Below are 22,876 nucleotides of genomic sequence, written 5' to 3'. Positions count from 1 at the left end.
GACAGACTGCAGGTGTCTTGACTTAACTTTGCTGAAAAGAAGAGATTGACTTAAGACATTAGTCTGGCTAAATGCTATTACTGAACTACGGCAGTAAGTTCAGGTCTGCCTAGTGTCCAGTGGCCTAAGGAAGCCCACTGGACAACAGGCTGCCTGGGAATATGCACAGCAAGTCTGAACAGGAAGATTTAGTGTGTCGGTTTGCCTCCTGCCTCTCTTTTTTATTTCCAGGTTGCTAATTCTCCCCCATAATTAAACAATAAATGCATTCTGTACTGAGATGCACTGTAAATTTCACTGTTGTAGGTATAAGGTGGGTACAAATGGAGGGTAAACCCCTCTAACTAACAGGTACTTTATGTAATAAATGTTCAAAGGTAACCTAAAATCATTGTGGATGTAAATCTATGATCATAGTTATACCTCTTCATGCCTGAAGGAAATAAAATGTTCCTACTCAGCTCCACTGCCTATTTAACTTTGACTTGAACCTGTGGCATTATCATAATAATGAAGCATCTCCAGGTCTTTAAAGCTGCATTATGCATCTTCAGCTGCAAATGCTGCACCATGTTCACCAGATGGGTGCTGAGCAGGTAGTGCACAGTGGGTTTATCAGGTTTTTCACAGAAAACAGCTGCCTGCTGCTGCCGCTACTGGAAACCTGGTGGATAGGAAGCTAAAAAGCTATGTGAGTGTGTCAGGAGACTCCTGTCACATTACAGATTGATATGATCCATTGCTAATATGAAAATATTGATTAGTGCAGCTTTAAAGGAAGAGCATCTATCAAAATGTTGACCAACAAAGACACAAAAGTATGCAATATTGTTTGCATCGTATCCTCATACAATGTTTGACATGACATTGAACAAATTAGTGCCCAACAAATGAGCACCCTTACCTGTTAGGTTAGGTTTAGGAAAAGAGAATCATGGTTGGGCATCGCTACATTACGGACTTAACATAAAGTAACATAGTTTAGATTTAGCAAAGTAAAGTAACATCGGTAATATTTAGGAAAAGAAACATGATTGGCATTGTCATGTTATGTACTTAATGTAAAGTTTTGTATTTAATGTAGGTAATGTAGGTTAGCTTTCAAAAAAGGAAAGTTTTGTAGGTTAAGGAAAAGAATCATGGTTGATCACATCATGTTACGTACTTAACAAAAAGTTTTGTATTTAACATAAAGTGATGTAGGTTAGGTTTCAAAAAGTTTTGTAGGTTAAAGCCACAGTGTGTAGGAATTTCTCCCATCTAACGTTGAAATCATATATTGCATTCAAACGGATAGTGCACTCTAGCGCCTCACTGTTTCAACTGTAGCCGCTGTGTACCTAAGCTATGATAAAAAAAAGCTATGATAACATTGATGAAAACATATCACCCGATACCCCATGGAGTATTCATTCAGGCTCCTACACAGACACACTCGAGGCGAGTTGACAAACCCCCTCCTCACCATGCTGGCTGTGTTTACAATGCAGGACTGTTTGGGCGGGTGTAAATTGAAACAAACCAATCACGTCTTGTCTTTTGACAGCTGACAAGTGGCTCAACCTCACACACCTCAGCCGTCTCCTCACATCATTGCACTGCTGAGAACTGTTAGCCGCTGTTAGGGGCACCGCTACTACCCCGGCACTACTGCAGCATAACAAAGTCCCACTCTTTGAGCATAATGCAGGATCATGCATATGAAGCATCAAGTGAGATGGAATCCTCATTGTCAAAAAAGCACTTGAATCAAAAAAAACGAGGGTCAACATCGGGTTAGCCTTTCCCAGGTGGAGAGAGCTGATGAGGGAGAAAGGTAATGCAATCACAGGCCAGCGCCACTGTTAGATGTTAGCTAACAGCAGCAGCTCTTTCCACCTGGAAACCACTACCCCAATGTTGACCCTTGTTTAATTTGCCGGTCAAGTTGCCTTTGCGCTTTCTTGGCGACGAGGATTCTGTCTCCCGTGATACTGCATGATTCTGCATTATACTCAAAGAGTGGGACTTTGTTTCAAATTTGCCGGGGTAGCAGCAAAGCGCCTCTTGCTCCTCTCCTTTGGCTTCTCAGTCACGCAGCACTGGCCTGGCTCTCAGCGAAAACGCAGAAGGCGGTGCTGTATGTCCCTTGCTGGGGGATGTATTCTCAAGATGGCGAAACGTTATGAAACCCCCCAGACGACTTGCCCGCACAATGTACAAACAAATCTGAAATTCTCCTTTTACGCGAATGAGTCAGATTATTTGTGGAGGTACACCAATGATGACATATTTATGAATGCAGACATCGATTTTTGACATGGGTCATACAAATTCTGGTACATTACTTGGTCCATGGGTATGCAAACAGTGCCCAAGAACAACCTGCTGCTTGAGAAGGGGGAACCATGCTGCCATGTGAAAGAGGCAGCAAATCTCTCTGATCAGTGTGTAACCCATTTACTCTGAAATTCTGTCAGATTAAAAGTGTGCTTGATATATGTCCATTTGTAATGTTAGGAAAGTTAGTTAAAACCAGCCAGGGAGACCAGGACCTCTTCCACCCTAGGGGAGGCTGATCTCAGGATAACATTCCTGCTTTAACACCTGCACATCACAAGTGATGCACTGCTGCTTTAAGTAGCTGTTTATGGGAGCTTTTATTTTGCTAATTTGGCGACTGCTGAAGTGTTAATCAATGCTGTTGCTGTGGCAACTGAGCAAACAGCAAAGCAGAGTAATTGTGCTCCATTGTTTCCGACACATAGAAAGAGAGAGACAGTGAAAAAGTGGAGAGAGAAAGCGAACACAGTTTAGAACTGAATGTCTCTGCTCACCTACCTGCTGTGGAGTTGAGAGTGGCAAGGAACATTTTCACATTCATGTATCAGAAATGTGTCACTCACACAGTTTCACACAGACATATTATTGTTTTTGGTTGGTGATAAGTGTTCGTATCCTTGATATTATGCAATGAAAGTAGACATAAGGACCAGGCTAAATTTCCAACCAGGCTACAGCCCTGCAACCACACCTTCTGCAGCTTTGAACACACCTGGTACACTGTTTATCAGTTGGGTTGTGTTTTTTTCACCAAGGGCAAATTGGTTTGAGAATGGATCATCAAATCATAATTAAAATTAAAGTGATTAAGCTTTAAATGAACTGTTATTTACTTTCTTTATGACAGTAAGATGTTTTGATGGATGTCAATCTCATGTCTGTGTGTTAAGTAAAGCTGGAGTCAGGATGTGGTTATTCTAGCTTAGTGTAAAGCCTGAAAGCAGGAGGAAACAGCTACTTATACACCTACCATCACCTCTAAAGGTGCTCACAGACACGGGCGTACTATAAGCAGAGGAATATCCGCAGTCATTCGGGCAGTCAAGCACACTTCCGCGTTGTAGTTTCCTGTAAAAATGTCTGTGAAAAATCCCCGCGATGTGAAAAATACATGCCGAGCAGTCTTTTGTGGGACACTGGTGCACGGAGTGGAGTCCACGCGGTTGTAAAATCTGTGCTTTACGCGCACAGGGCTTGCGAATGTCCGCTTTTAGTCCGGGCTGACCTCCGCAGAGTCCGCTCTGCGTACGTTCCGCCCGAGTATGTTTGGTCCTTAAGGCTCGCTGATTAACACATTTCTAGTTTGTTGAATCTTTTAAAAACAGAGAAATTAAAATTGCTGCAACTTTTCTGTACAGTGGTGCCCCCAGAAAATTTTCATAGTGATGGCCAGATGGGGCCACTGAAAATCTTGAGGTGGCACAACAAAACCAAAAGCCAGAACTGAATTTCAGGAATTTTATTATGCTGTTGATCTATATACTGTAGGCTAGCTAGTTAAAACTATGTTAATATGGAAAGTTAAAAAATCGTATACTGATAAACTTTGGTTTCTTATTTTACAGTTAATGTTGATAATTATTATAAATACCCTTCGAGGATGAATTAAGTTCTTTCTTTCTTTCTATCCATCCATCTATCCATCAGTACAGTTAACATTTTGAGTTCTACATGTAACCCAAGTTAAAAAGCCAACAACGATTTAACCAATCCCAGACCACTTTCAAGATATAAATACCCAGGTAAGGTGAGGTCACTTCCTCTTCTCTTCACTCCAATCTGGCTGTTTGGCTGATCTGAATGCACAGCGTTCAACATATTATTCTCCTTAAATCCTCTGCATTCATTGGTGAGTTGTGTCTGTATGATTTGTTGCTAAATAGTTTCCGCTAGCATAGCGGTTAACAATGTCAGCAGTGAATTGATTTTAAGATTTGTTACTAATTAGGTCCCTCTAACTTAGTAGGTAATATTGTATTTGTATTGTATTTAGCATTGTTAGCAATGTATTGTTTGTATGTGTACTCACTTCCACTAGCTTCGCAGAGAGCCACAATGCTGTAATTTCCAGAAATTAGTAACTTTAAAAAAAAAGGGTTGAACATTAAAACTCTGTCATGCAATTAACCTGTGAAGTGTTGAGGTAAATAAGTGTGTATTATATTGTAACCTTAACTTAAAGATATTTCATTTGAATAAAAACATTTATTTGTAGCATGCCTTCTCAAGTTTGAGGACTCGTGGGTACCCACGGAACCCATTTTCATTCTGATGTCTTAGGGTGAAAATGGAAGGAATCCCTGGAATTGTCATTCCAGTTGTTTGCTCACCAAAATTTAGCCTGAGTTTGAAGCATTATTTAGCACCCTTCCTATCAAACTATGCCGACAAGGTAGTTTCACATGATACCAGCTTCGCCCTAGCTTAAAAATTAGCACACCACAGCCTCTTAAAGACAGTAATGCCTGCCTTCAATTATTTTTGCCAGTGGGGGCATCAACAATTGTTTCAGGGTGGCCATGGCCCCCTTGGCCCACCCTTCTGGTCGCCACTGTTATTTTACCCATATAAACAGTACTTTTCACTCTGGCAACAGTGTGGGTTGTCAGATTAGGTTGGTGAAATCAGGTTTTGGTTTTGGACTCTGTGCAGGCATTCTGACATGCTGCTTGTTTTCAATGTAGGCAATTTAGTCATTTTTCCAAAGAGTGATGTTGCAAATGGTCACAGCCAGAGCTGAGTGCACTACTGCTAATTAAGACCTCATGCTGGGCTGTGTCTTTTGCACATCTGGAAAGTGACGGAACACCGAAAGCAAGTGTAAGTTCTCTGAAACTCTGCTTTAAACGTTGGCTGATTAAACCAGTAAACATGATTCAGAAAGGCTCTATGAGAGGAGGAAACAGCAGTTACATAATGCTTGTGGTGAAAAATGGTGATTTGTGAATTACTGTAGAAACAGCCTCTCCTCTCTCAAATGTCCGTTACCACCTGGATGATATTTCCTGTGAATGATAAAAGCTGCGATGCCTCAAACAGTGCTGCAGCTCTTACATTTATACTTCCTCCAGACCTTCAATCACAGACACGCTGGCCTGTGAGCAGCAGGCAATCAGCAGTCATAAAACACTTTCAGCAGCTTTTAGCTGAAATTTACATTTGTTCCTCCAATATTTGATGTTCCTAGGCCCATGTACAAATGCCCTAAAACACACAACATCTGAAGTGGGATCAAGTCATTGTTTTGCAGGTCACAAGTAGGTCTCAAGTCTTTGCACTCAAGTCCTAACTCAAGACTTGGTGCTTTTGGAAATTTGCATTTATTTATATTTTAGAAACTTATTCAGTTGTTAAGCTAACATTAGCAAGGCATTAGAGCACTACAGTGTAACTTAAGTCAGATATTAGCTGGGCATTAGCTCCCTAACTATGGGTTTTCTTTAGCCTTGACTTTGCAACTTTAAATGTCGAACAAAGCCGGAAGTTGTTGCATCTTCGTCTGTATTTTGACATTTTGCAAACTGTAATTTGTTTGTTTACCACCGCATAGGTTTTGTATGAGAACAAAATTATCTTTGGTATAACTTTTTCCAAGTGGCGCTCAGAAACTTTAGTGGGATTTACTTGTGTCGGATCAGTGGCATGCCCACAGTGTAGGCCCTGTGTCGCCATAACCTACGCCGCAGCCTGACGTGCACCTACCCAGAAATATAACTTTACATCGCGGCGAAGCAGAACTCTTGTCTATTTTTGTAATCTGAAAACCCTCAAACAAGGCTTTTCATTTACTTTTATTTCACAGATAAATTGTGAAGACAAAGCCCCCGCAAAAAAAGCATTTAAGTCTTTAAGTGTGTGATTTATCCCGGCTTCATTTAAGTAGAGGAAATCTCCACTAGCTGTGGGGCTAATTTATACAATGTAAAATGTCATCGTCTTGAACTAACATTAGCATGTTGCACTAGTGGGTAAAATGTGTCCAGCAAAAGACAAGAGCTTTGTCTGAATCCTGAGAGTTATAATGAAGCCGATTTGTGTACTTGTGTTTGCAATTGTCTATTACACCATGTTTGTGTGTTTTGAATAAACTAAACTTTACAGCACTTCAGAAACCCCACTGCTGACTAGTGTTTTGGAGGTGTAACTGCAGTGTGACACAGACACCACCGTGCAAGTATAAATGCTCACAATGGCGTAGACCATGTGTGAAGACTACAGTGAAGGCTCTGCATAGAGCTGATGCACAAGTATGAATCCACCTTTAGCATCAGGTCTTCATGGTTCTCTCCTCTGGGGAATTAAGCATTGACTTGTTGGGAATAAATAGTGTTAATGACAGCTGATTGAGGAAATAAGGAAAATTGATTCATGGAATACTTTTTGAATAACACTTTTTAATCTTTGGGTTTGGGAGAAGGTATTAAGTATTTAAGTCAAAAGGCTCAAGTCCAAGTGAAGTTACCGGCAGAGTTGGATATAATGCGTTACAAAGTAACGCGTTACTGGTGTAATTTGGACCCAAAAGCAGTACACTGGAAATTGGGAACAGTTGGTAATGACCTTTATCATGGCAGCAAAACAGGAACTTGAGCAGATGAATAAACTCAGCAGACAGTTCAATCTTCAGGCTAATAGCCCACACACAGTCTCTGGGCGTGAGCCCTCAGCCCTGTATAGTTCAGTTCTTTAGCGGCCAGGAGTAAAGGTAAGAGGCTTACTGGAGACGAGGTAGCCGAGGTGAGGTGTCCAGAGCCAGAATAGCCAGCCGATGATGCAGAGGTGCCGACGAGGAGCAAGCAGCAGAGGAGCCGGGGCCAGGCAGAGGAGTCGAAGCCAGGAGAGCAGACAGATGAAGCAGAGGTGCCGGTGAGGAGCGGGCAGTAGGGAAGCCGGGGCCAGGCGGAGGACTCGAAGCCAGGAGAAACAACAGACACCAGAAACGCTGAGGCAGAGCACGTGGTTGAGGACAGAAGACAGGTAAGTTCACCGGGAGGCAGGCGAGGAGAGCAGGTCAGAGGCAGGCAGGATCGGCAACAGGAGATCAGGTAGGTAATGAGTGCTGGAAAGTCTTGCATGGATGCAGCAGAACAATCAGGCAAAGGTGAGCGTGCTGGAGAGGCTTATATATAGGGCTGATTGGGAATGAGCTGCAGCTGAGCTTGCAGGTGAGTGTAGTTGGGTTGATTAGGTGGGAGTGGATGGCAGGTAGAGTGGAGCAGAGACAGGGAGAGTGGAAAATTACTGAGGCAGAGGGATAGGAGGGGAGACAGGGAGGATGAAACTGTGACATCGTTAGAGTACTTTGATTACTCTTTGCAGTAATGAGTAACCTAACGCGTTAGTTTGCTGTTTGAGTAATCAAATACTTAAGTACATTTTCAAACAAGCCAACGGTTATTTCCGTTACTTTTAGAACGCTGGTCTTTCAGCTACGAAACAGCAACAACTGTCTTTTGGTTCTAATAACGGAGATAACATTAAACCTATCAGTCCGAAAGAAGTCATGAAGCTTGTGGCTCGCTACATGGTCGGAGAAATGCTGCCGTTGTCTACGGTGGAGTCTAAATAGGTGGAGTATGACTCATTGACAGACATATTTCAGACTCAGGACTTGCATTATGCCTGGTATACCCTGCACGACTTTTCTGCCCATTCTGAAAGTCACTATGTCATATTACACGATTGTGGAGCCATATAATCGTGCCGTGACTTGGCCGACAGACATGACACACTACATGACAGTACTCACCAATTATCCCCGATTGTCTTTCATGATGTGTGTGATGTCATCGGGTTATTCTTGTCCTATTTTTATTACTTTTACTATTATTTGAGTCACTGTGTCTGTTCATGTGCCAGCCGACATGTTGCTGTAGTCACCTAAAAGCACCAGCAGATGGCAGGAGCTGCATTTGAAGTACCTTACGCAAACATTCAAGCTACTGTATCTTCCACAGGAAGTTCCTACAAATGTTTCACAATAAAAGCCTATTTAGAAAATGGAGGGATTCTAGCCGAGGTTATAAGGGGCTTTTAATTTGAAACAAATTCAGGAAGTGTTGAGTTTGAAATGACGGCGCAATGTGTTAACAATCAAGACAACGGAGCAGATAAAAAGTAAATATATAAACACACAGAGGGATTAATAAATAACGGACCGTCTATAATGTAGTTTGTTTCAAATGAAGCTGGGAGCCTCTGCAGTTGTGGTGAGTAAAAGCCCTGCCGCTATTTGTTAATGTTATTACTTTATGTCCGACCGTGAGGATGTACCATTGTTTGCTAGCTTGATGCTAATGACAGTAATGTTAAATCAGCAGGTTGACAAAGTGCCTCTGCTGTTTCACACCATCATTTCCCCCTTTTACTCTGTGTGGTAACATCCCTAGAGGAAATATTAAAAATGCTGGGGTGTTGTGTCATACAGTTGTTTATGGCAGCAGATCATTCTGTGTTTCTACTGGTCAAAGTGACGGCTGTGATGGGAGAATTGGATCTCAGTGAAGGGCAAGTGGTCCATAACTTTAATTTTGGAGACAAAAAATGTAGGCTTAGTGACCTGTGGTCCATTGCCCAATAGAAAATGTAGAATACTCAAAAGTACTTTAAAAGTGCTTCAGTTACTTTTCTCAGGGAGTAACATTGGAAGTACTTTAAAAGTACTTGAGTTACTTTACTCAGGGAGTAACGCAGTAAAGTAACTGGTTACTTTAAAAAAAAAAGTAACGCAGTAAAGTACTTTGATTACTTTTAAAGTAACCCTTACCCAACTAAAATCATCAGATTTGTGACTCAAGTCTGACTCGAGTCCAAGTCAGGTGACAATAGTCCATACCTCTGACATTCATTTCAGAAAAAAAGTGTTAAATCGTGCTAAATCTTGCCTGCGCAATTTTCCCCCTTTGTACTCTATCCTATATGAGGTCTGGAACCAGGCTGCATTAACAGCACCTTTTCCAGTAGTGTTCAAATGTATGCCAGTGTCACATTCCTCATTTTATAATCTCAAACCCATTTAATAAATTTTTATTCAGACATTGTTTAGTAATACAAATGTAATATTTCCATAACTAATTTGATTTACTTTGATTTACTTAAGCCTCCTGTGCCAACCTGCTGTGTGCCTATAGAATGCTAATGTGAAGAATGTGGAATATGAAAAACGTTTCAAAGCTGTACAGAAAATGTAGAAGTTGTATGTAAAAAAAAATCAATAGGAAGTTTTAATGGGTTTTACGTGGGTAATGATAGAGGAGGTTAAGAGGCTAGGGCGCGGGTTAATGGCACTATCAGGACATAGACCAAGTTAAGTGCAAAGGAAAGGTCTACCACCAGAGGTTAATTAACCTTTCTAAACCCAAGGTGTCTGAACGCACATACATATTGAATGGAAGCTGCCACAAAAAGCCTGTAGGTCACGGCTAATACATTCCGCAAGTTACAATTAAAACATCATCAGACTAACACCTGATCTCCATTTAAGAGCCATTTATGAAGCCGCAATTCAGGAGGCAATTTATTACAGTCAAAAGCCGCCTGAATGGGGGGCAGTTAGGTTAGCAGATATGTAATTTCAGTCAATGCAAAAGCAGTGATTGGGAAGGAAAGGCCAGTGATGCACGCAGTGAAGCATTTACTGCGTCTACCACTTCCTCCTTCTTTATGTTAGTGAATACAACAGTGAGAGAACATGGAGATAAGTTAGATGACAGGAACACAAAAGTCCTCTGGAGGCTTTCAGGGCTACACTGTGAGTGTTAGTTTGCTTGGATCTATAACATGCAAGGTTTTATGTAGAGATTATCTTATTTTACCAGCAAATAATCAGTACAGTATGTCCACAGTCAGCTTCCTTATGAAAAAATTTCTGTAATCAGGGTAAAAATATATTCAACGAAAAACTGATTTTTCCAGCTAGATGTGGGTTTCTCATCAGCTTTTTTTATGTATTCATATGCAGGATAAATACAGTGAACAAAAATATAATAACACTTTTGTTTTTGCTTCCATTTTTCACAAGTTTAAATTAAAGATTTAAGACTTTTTATGCACACAAAAGACTTTCTCTCAAATTACAAACTTTATAGTATCCCAACAAAATTAAGCATAAATAACAAACTGCTCATAATATATGAGAAAATGTTGCCATGGTATGTTTCTACAAAGCACTCATATGTTACACATGTTTCAGTATCATCTCATCATTTCTAGAATGACGTAGTAAATGAGCTGACTTTGTCACTGGAGGGTGGAGGGTATGGTGGATGGTGTTTCACATGGGCGAGACACCTGCAAAGCTACAGACCACTGCGGACCAATGTTCAAGACTAATAAACTACAAAACCAGCTGTGATTTAGTGAGTCATTGCTGTTTTTCCAGCAGCTTTTTAAGCACCTTACATGGATGGTCTGTAGCCACCCGTCACTGTTTTTCTAATTTTCCAACAGCTTTTAGGCACCAAACCCAAGTGTTTAGTGGTGACCCATACTGTCTATCCAGCAGCCTTTTAAGCAAAGAATGTGGGTCTTTTGTGACCACTCACTGAGTGCTGTCCAGCGGCTCCTTAGGCACCAAACATGGGTGTTTTGCAGCGACTCATCGCTGTTTTCCAGCTGCCTTTTTGGCACTTTTGATTGGATTATTTGTAGCAACCCGTCACCTAAAGCAGCTCTTTAGGCACCAAATGTGGGTGTTTTGTTGCAACTTGTCAGTCTATTCTCAGTAGCTTTAAAGGCACTACATGTGGATATTTTTAGTACTGTTTTTCCAGCAGAATTTTAGGGATCAAACTTAAGTCTTTTGTAGCCACCTGTCATTGTTTTACCAGTGGCTTTTAGGCACCAAATATGGGGGTTGTGTAGCGATCTGTCACTGTTTTTCTAGTGACTTTTTAAGCACCAAAGATGGTTGTTTGGTGTCCTGTCGCTGTTTTTCCAGTAGCTTTTTAGGCACTAAATGTAGATGTTTTGTAATGAGCCGTCACTGTTTTTCTGGCTGCTTTTTAGGCACCAAATCTTGGTGTTCGGTAGCGACCCATCACTGTTTTTCCAGCTGCTTTTTAGGAACTAAATGCGTGTGTTTGTAGTTACCTGTCGTTGCTTTTTCAGTGGGGATTTTGCCCCCAAAACTGGGTATTTTGACCCAAATCATGATCTTGTCCCCCATGACAGGCTTCTTATGCCTAAACCTAATCACATGATAACCACAGCATTGTTGAAACAAAAAATTGTAATGTGCTCGCCACATAATAACGTGCTAATGCCATGTTTCTATGGTTTGTAGGAATGTACTTTTTTGTCTATTGGCCACAGACAAAGCTTTTAATTATTTGATAATATTCATTAAAGCAAATCTGCTGCTGACTTACTGTACAAGAGCAACAAGCAAATATCAGTATTCTGACAGGAGAGGTTGCCCCCTATCCCCACTTCAGTGTAGTTTCGACTGAACCAGAGAAACCAAAGATACTGAGAAGTCAAATGAGCTTTTTCCAGACCTGATTGATTTAATTACAAGTATCAGCAGGAATACCTGTAGTTGCTGATAGCTAGTTTAAGCCAGGCTCCACAGTGCCTTATTCAGTGGCTAATACAACCCTCAAGCTACGGAGGAAGTCAAAATGAGATGCACGCACACACCCAAAGTAACATTATCAAACGCAGCTCCTTCTTTCAACCAGCCAGTACAGCGGATTCTGCCATTCCCTCAGCGACTGGTATCCCTGTTGACGCCTCCATGTTGGAGAGTTCCCCACGGGCAAACACTTCCAAAGGGAAGACACATCGGAAGCAGTTTTGTGCATCCTGTCTTTTGGAAGCTTCCTTGAAAAGGTGCGACGACGAATGGAGGATAGGTAGGGTGGGGGTTTGGGGCTGTAATAAAAAACTTCCTAGTGAGCACTTCCTCTAACTCTCACACACACACACACAGCCACAAACACCCAATCAAACCCCCCTCTCCCTCCCATGAGTCTGTCGATCTACACCCTAAACAAAGACAACAAAGCAATCCCCACTGGAGAGCGGCCATCTCTGACTGCCTGCAGACTATCTCCTGCTTCCTCTCACATTCACATAAACACACACACACACACACACACACACACACACACACACAGACACGCACACACAACTTCCATTCTCCATGATGTAATGAACCTGCAAGGCTTTCCCCTTTTTCTCTCCTCACTCCAGGACCGTTTTTTTTTTCTGCTTCACTTTTGATTTACTTTCAGAGAGGAAGTTTTTAGAGTGCGCCCCACCCCTCTCCTTGTAACATGTCTCCCCACCAACTCCCACCCTCAACCCCACTTGTATTTAAAGACAAAGTTTGAGTACACGCCGCACCTACTCTCTGGATGAGGCCTATTCCCCCGGCTCACTCTTTCCAAGTAATTGCCCTGCTTTTCAGTGAGTGCAGATTCCTGCGCCACACCAGTGCCGTGCTTTAATTTGCGGGTAAATAGGTTTTCTGCTGAGTTTAAAGGCACTGTGCCCGTTGGGGGATTCAGCTTTGGGGAGATACTCTGAGGCTGAGAGAAATCATTAAGCGTGGAGGGGTGGGAGAGGGGTGTGCTTCATGATGCAAACAAGCAGTCAGCGGTGACCTGACAAGCTTCCCTGAAAACAGCTTCTTTTCATTTGAAATGGCAAGCTAGCTTTACAGTGACTGTGTGGTTAAAGGTCAGATTTACTACATATGAATACAGATGTTTTGCTGAAACTCTACGTAAAAATTATAACTTTGGGCTGGCAAACCTTACAAACATACCAAACATTAGCTAAAGCTAATGCTAAATGGATTGAAGTCATAATGTAAACACAAGTTTTTAAGGTCCAGTGTGTAGGATTTAGGGGGACACATTGGCAGAAATTGAATATAAAGTGTGTTTTGTTTAGTCTATAATCACCTGAAAATAAGTTTTCGTTACTTTAGAATGAGCCGTTTCTATCTACATAGGGAGCAGGTCCTTGTCCACAGAGATTGCCATGTTCACTGCTATGTTATTACAGTAGCCCAGAATAGACAAACCAAACATGGGCTCAAGATTGGGCCATTCACGCTTTTGTTGTTTCACGTTGACTACTGTAGTTGGCAGCCCCTCTGTGACAAGAACATAGGAAAAACACACGTTTGTAGTGTGAGACTAGTCTCGCCACCAGACAATCAGAGATCTCCGCCTTCTGATAGTCTGGGGACACTCCTTTCTAAAGCATGTTTAACACACCGGCGAAAACGGCCGGCAACAAAGCAACGCCTCTTGCATTTTTGAAAAGGACACGCCTTCTCGGAAATGTGTGCTCCCCCTTTTCTCGTCCGCAAGGAAACAAACACACAGAGAGCTTGAAAATGGATGCCAAGAGATTAAACTCAGTTTTATCAAACGTGTGCTCATCCGTGAAGAAAATATTTTTTCCAGCGGATGTCTTAGTTATAACATGATTGAGCTAACTGGAGTAGTTTCATGTCGTATCCGACAATGGAGGCTTTTAACAGATGATGTCCTGATGTTAGCTTTGCTGCTAGTGTTAGCTGTCCCTGTCAGCTGCAGCCACTGATGCTTTCTAGACATCGTGATTTCCCAAAACTGAATAAATACCACACATAGCAACGCAGAACTGCTTTGCTAGCTCAATCATATTGTAACTAAGATATCCGCTGGAAAAAATATTTTTTTCACAGACTGTTTAATGAGTTATTACCTACTACAGACACCACTAGCGGCTAAGAAATAGTAATGTTTGTTCAATCATTCTATAGTCCGGCCGGACAGATGAGTCATGGCCTTGTAAAAGATTATGTTTGTTTCTTTTAGTTGGTGAGAATGTGTCGCCACAAACACAACAAACATCCACTAACTTTGACGGAGTTTTCTGCGAGCGCAGCTGAGCCATTTTGTACTGTTACACGTGTTTCTAGTGGGACTATGTTTACAAGGACAAGAGTTCAGCGAGCCACCGAAGGACCGCCCTGCAGATTTACTATTGGTTCTGCAACGTAGGGAGTTCTTTTAAACTCTGAAATTGTATCCGCCCATCTAAACACAAAATCAGGGAGAAAGTCATCAGTCTTTAGTTAAGCAAAGCGTCTAAAGACTGACTTGTGAGTCTAGCGTGAGACTGCTTTATTCAGTGTTTTACCAGTTTAAATCAACTGGCCTGTTTGTTTTGGAGAGGTAGAGAGCTCTGTTGATGAATTCACTCCTGCTAAAAACCTACTGAAAAATTTACAGTGAAGGAACTCTAACTGGGATAAGTTTTAACTTGTTGCAATCTACAATTATCACCACTAGATGCCACTAAATCCCCCCAGATCTTACATATTGTTCCTTTAAAGGGTTGGCTCCAAATTACAAAAAAAAAGTATTTTTTGCATCATATTATTTTGGTTTTATTTTCCCAGTTTTTTTTAGATATATGTACAAGATTTCACCAGAGATCGGCATTTCTGTCTGTATGAGGATTCACTTCTGGAGCCAGCCTCTAGTGGCCTTTGGAGGAACTGCAGTTTTTGGCATTTCTGTGTTATTGGCCTAATTTTTCAGCCCTTTTTACTGATTTTCACCTTCTGTTTGTTTTGAAAAGGAAGAGACCTCTGTGGATAATTTGGCTCCCAGTAACAGCTTCCTGAACAGTGAACACTGAAGGAACTCTAACTGGGAGAAGTTTCGCAGTTTCGCTGGTTGCATTTTGCAATTCACCACTAGATGCCACCAAGTCCCCCTAAATCTTACACACTGAACCTTCAAAGGGTTGGTTTAGCCATATTACAAAAAATATATTAATATTTTTTGCATCATATTTTGCTTTTTTTTTGGACCGCAAAACCTTGACAATGGCCATCCTTGAACCTCTCTCACTGTGCAATGTAGGTCCACTGTTTTAGAGCCATGACCAAGGAAATTGCAGCCCGAAATCACACAGTGTATACTGGGCTTTAGAAGTTGTGTCAGACTTTTTGTAAATAGCTCTTAGGAGAGCTATTTAGTGCTCCTAGTGGTAGGATAAGACACTTTAAGAATATGGCCCCGTAAGTCTCTGAATGAAAGCTGAAATGATCTTGATCACTTTTTTAAGTCTTTCTGAGTCATGATGATTATCTCAGACTTCGAAAACCTCTTTCAGAGTCACAGAGATATTGTACAGTGCAACAGTTTTCATGGCCTGAGTAGTACATTGTACAATAAGTACACTGACATGTATGTGTAAAATCAGTGTAAAAGGTGTCAACTTTGATCCAGCTCCTTTTCTCTGGACCAGTCATAGCCCTGTCTGATTTATAACAATACATGCATGAAAGTATTTGTCTGCCCTATGATAAAAAATGTAAAGACATTTTTGCTTTGTTTTTTTTGTGTGTAAATTGTCCATTTATGAAATCACAAGCTTTTTTAAACATAGCTTCCCATTTCTCACCAGCACAAAGAAAGTGTATTGTTATGTTGTATACAAAGGTCTGTATATAATATCATTTTAATTTCAATTCTCATTTTTATTTCCATCCCTCTCATTTACCACCCTGTAACCAGGTCAGACAAGATGAGCCAACCACATGGTGGCTTAGTAGCCATCAGAATTATGCCTTTTCTTCCACATATGTTTACCACTTCCCCTCATCTGTATAATCCCTTCATTAGCAAGGGTCGTCTTCTGAAACCAGCACATGCAGCACAGCTGGGAGGAGATCACATGATGGTAATTGCCTTTTAAATTGCCAGGTTTCATTTGACAACCTCTGCTTGAACTGAATTCTTCAATTTAAGGAAGTGACTCTATTACTTTCATCAGTGGCACCTTTAGTCTTATTAATGTGCTTGGTGTGTAATTATTAGCATATGGTGACAAACACGTAAAAAGTTATTACACTGTGTCAAAATGGGACTCTAGATGTCAGCTCAGAAACAAGTGCGAATGAGCCCATTTCACAATAAATTGCTGATTATTAATGACAGTGTTCTGTGATTATTTTATTAATCATTTCTTAGGAGGGTGATTACCTGTTCCAAACAGATAAGCTGCATTAAAAAAAACGTACTTAGTCTAAACTAAAAAAAAAAAGTGTCATTCCCTCCAATGGATTCTACCCTTGTTCATACAGTTTATCAGATGGCCTCAAAGAATTACTCCAATAATAAGAAATATTCCACCAAAACTCTTGGCCTAACAAGCAGTGGTGGCTGCCGCATGTTCTTTTTCAAGCTAGGTTGTTTTTAAGGTTTTAAGCTAGTGAGAGCAGTGGTATCTTGTGAAACTAGACAACCTAAGGCATCCATCGGTACCAACTGTGTTGGCACGGCTTGTTGGGAAGGGGGCTAAATAATGCTTCAAAGTTCAGCTAAACTTTGGCAAGGGGACAACTGGCATGGCCATTTTCACAGGGGTCCCTGAGCTTGCATTTCAAAATATCTGAATGAAAATTGGTTCTATGGGTACCCATGAGTCTCCCTTAAACTTGAGAAGGCTTGTTCCCAGTAAAAGTTTTGTTCCTTACAATCAATATACACCTTCAAATTACAACTGAATATCTGTCTTTATAAGGTAAAGGACCAGCATATCTGAAGAACAGTTACCACCTAACATGCTGATACACAATGCATTAAACTAGAGTTATTGTGGAACTCAAAATGTTAACTGTGCCAGTTTTAGTCTATGTACATCAGATAATTAGTCATATTAACTGTAAAATAAGAAACCAAAGTATATCAGAATATGATTTCTTAACTTAACATACTGACATAGTTTTCAACTAGCCTATATACTTCAACAGCATAGCAGATTTCCTTAAATTCAGTTAAGGACCTTGGCTTCTTCATCTGGCTGAGGAGTGTAACTTAAAGCTTTGGTGTGCTTGAAATTATAAATAGAAATATGCCTTCAACAATATACAATTTGACAGTTCTTACTTCATCTGGGGACAATTTCAACAAGTTTACATAAGATGATAGACTATAGCTGTTTAACTGCAAATCCCATTTTCTGCCCCACAGACAGATCACAAGAGTGGTCACAGGTCACAAGATTGGTTTGTCCAAAGATATCAAAGCATTTTGTCTTTGTCTCAAACTTGGTGGAAAAATGTGATATTTCTAAATTCTTGAGATTTATGCAGCCTCTTAGCTTTATACCATCTTTTTAAGAACAGTTGCCTAAACATCCACATGCATGGTCCATGCTCAATTAATTCTTTGTCTTTATGTTGTTTGGCACATTTTGTAAAGAAAAGTTTAGTTTAGTTTAGTTTAGTTTAGTTTAGTTGCAGGACTATGTCAAGAAACAATGTATTCTCATAGAGTGGTGCATATGATATCCTACGAAAACTGCATGCACAACAGCTAGTATGATATCCTGTGAACTTGCACCCAATGAATGACGTTACGTCCTTAATGTACAATTACATAATTAAAGTTATGGAGGTTAAGTTTAGGTAATCAAAGGGGAAGTCCCAGGTCAAAGTCCAATTTTTTTGTGACCGAACCACCACCCAAACCTGCCAGCTCAGGACTGCTTCCCTTTTTACTGCTGTCAGCACATTGGTCACGTGATCGCAGTCTTTCAAAATATATGTAATATACACAAATTTGGGCGCAGTGCCTTTTGTTGCAAAATATACAAAAAATCTGTGAGAAAAACGTCTTAATGCCAGTGCTACAAGAGGAAAGCCAGTATGTCATTTTACGTCATCACACTGGCTTCCAGTAAATTTTAGAATTTATCCTAAAATGTTAATGTTAGTTTTGAAGGTCCTACATGGTCTGGCACCACAGTATCTCCCTGACATAACTGTGAGCTATAAACCAACTACACCTCTTAGGTAACCTGGAACAGGTCGTCCGGCCACTCCAAGAGATTCCACGAAATTGGTGATATTGCCTTTAACTGTAGTGCTCCAAGCCAATATAATAAATGCTACTTATTTTTTTTTATTTTTTTTTTTAAAGCTTGGTGAGAGATGTCACTCAAATTTTAGTCAAAACTGTCCTCATGGTGGTGCTAGAGGGAATTATAATTAGGATTAATCATGAAAACATTTTATGGCAATCCATCCAATAGTTACTGATATATCTTAATAAACTACACAGATGAATTAACTGATCTCAGCGTATTCTCATAGAACAGTTTGTATGATATCCTATGGAAAAATGCATGCGCAACAGTTCATATGATGTCCTAATGATCTGTGCCCCACAAAAGACGTTACATCCTTACGTAATTGACATAAAGTTACAGAGATTAGGTTTAGGCAATAAAAGTCACTGTGGTTAGGTTTAAGAAAAGAAACGTGATGAGGATGTGCCTTAAAATGACTCACAATTCAAACAGATCCGAACATGGGACTCCACGGGAAAGTCCTGGGCCATAGTCTTTTTTTTTTTTTGCAACTGCCTCCTTACAAGCACTCCTTACAAGGACTGTTTCCTTGCCATCCCATCAGCACATTGGTCACATGATCGCAGCCTTTCAAAATACGTGGGATATGTATGAATTTGGGTGCACTGCTTTTCACTGGAAAACATAAGAAGAAACTGTGAGAACAGCCTGCTGATCTACATCCCCATCCTGTTGCTAGTCTGTGGTCAAAACAATCTGAACATATCTTGTTACTGAATGTCTGGGGAGTCTTCATCATATATAACAGATAATTCATTTACTGTGTGCCCTTTACCTCATTGAATCATACCAAATCCGCCTCTATCAGCAACCAACCAGAAGCCTTATCACCACTCCAGCTACAGCACTGAATATGAGAAAGCTCTTGTAAAATCCATGGTCAGTTCAGAAATTATTAAAACAAAGTGAGAGAGACATGGTCAGATGACCTGGGGTGCACAAACGATGTCTGTGGGGATGATGGGTAAATCTCTAAGGCTTCTGAGTCCTTTATTACCAGGCAAAACAAAAAGTTGTTCTGAAGTATGAAATGTGAAATAATGTTTGCGTCCATTGTTTGATGCATTTGATGACAGCTGAATCATGGAAACTACAATAGATACATCTCGAGCAGTACTAATAATATGGTTAGAGGAAATAAGCAATAACAGCAAACTCAGGCTCCCTTGGTAAAGAATGAAATAAAAAAAAGGATTGTCTTTGAAAATAAAGCATAGCTCTGGAGAATAAACCTATTATAATGAGATAAAAGACTACTAAAAATAAGGTGGCTGTGCTGCTCTTGCTTGTTCATCATCAGTATTGATAGTCTGACTTAAGTGTTGAGTATGTCCTTCAAGGTCCATGTCATGTGTGCAAAACTCCATAAATCAGTGTTCATTCGGCATCTTATTTGAATTTAGCTTGTGTAGAGTTTGCCTTTTGACAAGAATATATTAATTTTGTGTACATCTTAGTCATTTGATTATCATTTAGATGTTTGTCTCATTTTGGTCCTGCATCATTAACTTTTTATTGACTTTTAATCATTCAGTGGCTACAGCTGTCGCTATATCTTTGATGTGTACAGTTGCCATGGTTACAGGTATCGTTCCTCTAACCCCAGGTTCACTGTGCAGGGATTAGTTTGTGGTAATTTGATTAACTGATTAATATAAACTGAAATAGAAAGGGCCTTAAGTTGGCTGCTGTTTTTTAATTGGAGCTGGGGGTGGGGGTTTAATGGGGGCTCACTTCATATTTTTGTCCCTGGGCCCACCAGTGGATTAATCTGGCCCTGACATCATTGGGATATTTTGTCGACAAAGCTCCTCAAGGGCCACAGAGGACATTGTAGTACTGTTTTCAGTTTGACTGTTTGTTCCTCATCCTACTATCCTACTATTAAATGCAGAAACCTTTGTCCCTCCGTCTGTCCGTCCGTCCCTCTGTCCGTCCCACCGTCCGTCCCTCCGTCCGTCCGTCATCATCCGTTTTCCTCCTCACTGCTTTGACCTACTTCTCTGAACTTGCACAAAGGCTTTCATCTTGGTCATGTGCAGACAGCCACAACGCCGTTTTTGCATTTTTCCCACATTTCTACTGTTTATATTTGCGTTTTTGTCCACTACCCATTCATACTGTGAGCACTGTCAGCAGCACGAGCTGCGCATGCGCGGGTCATGTGCCGACAGCCACGATGCCGTTTTTGATTTTTCCCAAATTTCTACTGTTTATATTCGCGTTTTTGTTCACTATCCATTCATACTGTGAGCACCATTAGCAGCGCGAGCTGCGCATGTGCGCTGGGACCACAGTTTGGTTGGGAAACCTTTATCTCCAACACTTGCGGATCAAAACCTGTACGTGTGTGCCTGTGTGCTCGCGCATGGCCCCGCACATGCGCGTGCCTCCGTGCCATCAGGCAAAACTATGCTCCATGTATTTTGCCATAAAGCATGTTTCTAAATACAGCATGCATTGTTTGTCTTACATTTATTACACAGTGCATTTTTACAGTGCTCTGATTTTGCATCTCCTCTATTATACTGTTTTTGATTTCTTATTCATCTGTACATAACACATCTTCGGGTATGGACTAGTGACTCGTAAAACAAACTGTTATGTTAAAAGCTGTGTAGTTGCCCTTCAGTGAAGTGTGATGGACTTGTTTGCACTATTTCAATCAATCAATTTTATTTAGAAAGCCCAGTATCACAAATCACAATTTGCCTCAGAGGACTTTACAGCATACAACATCACACTGTCCTTTGGACCCTCACATCAGAGAGGGAACCCCCCCCCCCCCCCAAAAGAAACCTTTAACAAGGGGGAAAAAAACGGTAGAAACCTCAGGAGGAGCAACTGAGGAGGGATCCCTCTTCCAGGATTGAAGACGTGCAATAGATGTTGTACAGAAAAGATCAACATAATAAATTTACAGTAATCTATATGACAAAATGATACATAAAGAGAGACAGAGAGAGAGAGAGATGCATGACAGACAGTAATGACAGTAGCTTACAACAACATTGATTTAAGTAATAATATTGTAAGAATAATTTTGGCTACTGTGGTACAATATGTTGTAAGTATATGTTAATATATGATAGTACATGTATGTGACAATAATAATCATATGTGTATAATAACAGTAAAAGTATGACTAATGATAACAGCAGCAGTAGGAGGGAACAGGCAGGACAACCACGCCACACGATCCAGGCACAGCTGCGATACAAGGAGCACAAAGGCTCAGGAGAAGTTCCCGAGTTAATGACATGCAGAAGAGCCGAGTTAGCGAGATGCAGTAGCAAGACATGAACGTTAGCAAAGGAGAGAGACTGAGAGAAGGGGCTTGGTGTATTATAGGAGGTGTATCAAAGGAGGTCCTCCAGCAGACTAGGCCTATGTCAGCCTAACTAGGGGCCTGAGCCAGCCCTAATGTAAGCTTTGTCAAAAAGTAAAGTCTTAAGTCCAGTCTTCAATGTGGAGATGGTGTCTGACTCCCGGGTCCAAAGAGGAAGGTGATTCCACAGAAGAGGAGCCTGATAGCTGAAGGCTCTGGCTCCCATTCTACATTTGGAGACTTTAGGAACCACAAGTAACTCTGCATTGCCTATCATCTCTCCCTTTATAACCATGAAGGTCCTCCAGGTTGCTGCTTCTTTGGTTTGAAAGACCATTCCTAAGGGCCCAATCAAACAGAAAGCATTCAAGGAGATGGAGGCAGCTTTTTGTAATTGTTTTTAATAAGAATGAAGCTTTTTGCTCACTGTTTTTGAGTTGCTATGCTCTGTGCTCTATGCTCTTGCCTTTTTTGTTAGAGCACTCTGAACTCCTCGAGTTGAAAGAACTTCAACTCACGGTCACGACAACAAGTTTACAGTTGGTAAAAATGCGTAACATCAAGGTAAAGCTTGCCAACACATTTTCACTCCAACCTTGTCACATATTGATGTTTGGTCATGGACTTTCCAAGGCCAGATATGACGTGCAAGGTACCCTGGGTGCATTGGTTGTTGACGTTCTGGGACACCGTGTCAACTTCAGCCTGTTACATGCACTGTCTTCTCTCAGAATTTACTCCTGTTTACACAGGAAATTTCCTGTTTGCATACAGTCTCTTTCAAAATAAACACACTACGTCGGTACAACAGGTACTTGTGTACTGTGGATCCCTGCACATGGTTCTGGTCCACTGACAATGGGAGAGAAATCTATCACCTCTCTTTACCGGGTATACAGTAGACTAGGAAAGTGTTGTAGCTATGGAACATTGGGTCTATCAGTATTTCTTGATGATGTTGTCTGGATGATGTTGTCTGTTTACCCCACACCACATATGTGTTGGATGAAGTATCAGCACCTTGTCATGGTCATTTGATGCTGATTTAAAACAGCAGAGTACAAAAAGAGCCTTGGATAATATGTTGTAATATCCCGCAGCTTGTCTCCAGCCTCCAGACCTTTCTCTACCCGACAATTCAATACAGGCCCATTTTGCAGTTTGAAGCCTGAACGACAGCTTTTGAGTGAGTTAGTGTCCCTGACCGTCAATTAGGAGCAAACCTCATTGACACACATAAAAAAAAATGCTGCCATCCAGTGCTTTCAGTAATTGGCATGACAGTTTATCATTATCCATGAAAACCGCTGGGTTTTGCAAACACATGGCTGTTTTGAT

General features: G+C 40.9%; 1 protein-coding gene across 3 annotated transcripts in view; it reads left to right on the top strand.

Moving 5' to 3' along the window:
- Positions 1-22,876, top strand: part of arhgef39 (Rho guanine nucleotide exchange factor (GEF) 39) — a 360,851-nt gene that overhangs the window by 235,057 nt on the left and 102,918 nt on the right. Inside the window, exon 1 of one of the 3 annotated variants that reach the window (XM_049567104.1) lies at positions 8,484-8,531. The exons of the other annotated variants lie outside the window; for them this stretch is intronic. The gene's annotated coding sequence lies outside the window, so the exon portion shown is untranslated. Of the gene's footprint in view, positions 1-8,483; positions 8,532-22,876 lie in introns of those variants that run through there. 3 annotated transcript variants of the gene reach the window in all.

This window comes from Epinephelus fuscoguttatus, linkage group LG22, assembly GCF_011397635.1.
Source record: "Epinephelus fuscoguttatus linkage group LG22, E.fuscoguttatus.final_Chr_v1".
Lineage (NCBI taxonomy): Eukaryota > Metazoa > Chordata > Actinopteri > Perciformes > Serranidae > Epinephelus > Epinephelus fuscoguttatus.
The sequence above is the reverse complement of the archived record's forward strand: the minus strand, read 5'-3'. Positions and strand labels throughout refer to the sequence as shown.